This window comes from Echinococcus granulosus (genome assembly GCF_000524195.1).
Source record: "Echinococcus granulosus chromosome Unknown EG_S00246, whole genome shotgun sequence".
Taxonomy (NCBI): domain Eukaryota; kingdom Metazoa; phylum Platyhelminthes; class Cestoda; order Cyclophyllidea; family Taeniidae; genus Echinococcus; species Echinococcus granulosus.
In genome coordinates, this window is record NW_020170626.1 from 43,639 (window position 1) to 45,686 (window position 2,048).

Consider the following 2,048-nt stretch of genomic DNA (forward strand, 5'->3'; position numbering starts at 1 on the left):
AATTATGCGCAGCCCCTGCGCACTAAATAAAATTAGTTCGCCCACAAGTATAAATGGGTTAGTGAACTAGCTACCACGTCTGTCTGGTGGTCGAGAATACTGCAACTCGGCTCTGCTTATGGTCGCACACTAACCAACGGCTTCCCTGTGTCTATGATTGACGCTGTTAAGGCACCAAGCTGCTTACATATACTGGGCGAACTTGGCTGAGGTAAGTGAGGGGAAGATAGGGTTTTGCATTAATGTGTTGGGAAGAATGTATATAGATCGAAAAGATGCGATGTTCGCCGAATAGGGGCATGAACAGTTTGGAAGTGTAAGATGTGCAGTGGTTCAAAGAAGTTGCCACTGACGTCTTTTCCTCTGCTTTCGGAATTTCCACCACCAGCTTAAATCAAAGGAATGACTAGCCGGGTTTCCGTTTGGAATTCTTTGTTTTCCTCCACATGACGTGATTGGATGCAGCAAAGAGAACACGAACAATGGATGTGTCAGCCGTGTTAATTGTGAACTTGCGGCAAAAGTCCGTAAAGAAAGAAGTTCGTGGTATCTGTTGAAGTCGATGGTATTAATTACAGTTAGGAGCTGCATGCAATGCTCATGAAGTCGTGGCTAATAGGGATAACACTAACGCGAAACACTTTTACCACAAAGATTATTCTCATGCGGTGTAGACTCTTTTGAAATCAGTGCTTTTGCCTTTATCTTCGCAATCACTTGCATCGAAATTTGTTTCGATGTTTTGTTGAGTGCCACTATTCAGCTTTTGCTTTCCTAATGCTGCCTTTTTGGAATTTGGCATTTCAAAGTTCCCAAGACGAAAGAAGGAATTGGGTGGTATATGGAGGAAAGGAGTCCAACGAAGCAGTGTTGTTATTAAGTGGAATGGTGGATGGATGATAAATTTTTGGCACGGTGAAGAGATGCAATCAATTCTACAAAAAACCAGGCGATCATAAACCAAACGAATAGTTAGAACAGATCTTGCTTGATCCCAGTTAGAGTAATCTGCAGATTTGGCAGAGGTTGGGTTCGGAGGAAGAGGAGATGAGATGAATGTACGTGCACACACATACGCACACGGTGACTACAGTGAAAACAGTGATGGCAAACCAGGAAGGAAAGTGCTGCATCTTACCCGTTTGTGCGGAATGCTAGTTAAACAGATTGTTTAAAAGGACATAATAGCAGTAATAGACAATGACGCGTATGTGAAGTCAGACAGTCGCACGGTCATAGACGGAGAGGTAGCCTGATCCATAGTGAAAAGAGTAATTAGGGGCTAAAGAAGAATGTACACATCTTTGCCTAATTCTGGGTTTGTTTTTAGAGTCTAGCGATTGGCAAAGCTAAACATCCTCACAAAAATACTCGAGGAGACCTAACTACAAACATCACGACACATGTCAATCAGATATGAGATTTGACCAATTGCAAAAAAGCAATCGAGATGAGATGACCACGTTGTGTCTTGCAGCAAAATGCCAATAGAGAGCTCCTTCTCTTAATCGGTATTTACAGTCCCAGGTTGAGTGCACCTCAACGCAACTCCATGACTTCTTGCACAGATTGTACTACCATCTATGCTAGCTGTGTGAATTTGTTAGTCTAGTGATGAGCAGTATGTGGCCGCCATGTGCACTGATTGTGAAAAGTTGGGAATCTGAATTGCCTTAGTGTTTAAAATTGTACTGACGAGAAGACGGTTCGAAGTGCTAAAGGAAGTAAAGGAAGCTTCATTGAGTGTTGAATATGCTGCTTGTCGGAGATCGGCTAAACTAGTTTCATAATTCGTTAACGGCTAAGAATATCAAGTAATGCCTTTTGATGCAAGATCGTAAATGTGGCGGCCCACGTTCTTGGCAGAGACTTCAACGCACTTGTGCCTGCTGCAGTCATGCCCACCTAACTCACACCACCAGCAATCCAACACAGCACAAATTGATTCGTTTTAGGTCGAATCTTACCCGTTTAATAGATATCGCTAACTTGTGGCCAAGAAATACAGAAAAGTACGTACTGAGAATTAGGAAAAGGATAATGGGGGA

General features: G+C 42.8%; 1 protein-coding gene across 1 annotated transcript in view; it reads right to left on the bottom strand.

The window, feature by feature from the left end:
• The window catches only part of EGR_10649 (hypothetical protein), a gene marked incomplete at both ends in the record, with an annotated part of 12,850 nt that overhangs the window by 1,268 nt on the left and 9,534 nt on the right, over positions 1-2,048 (bottom strand). The gene's annotated exons all lie outside the window — the stretch shown is intronic.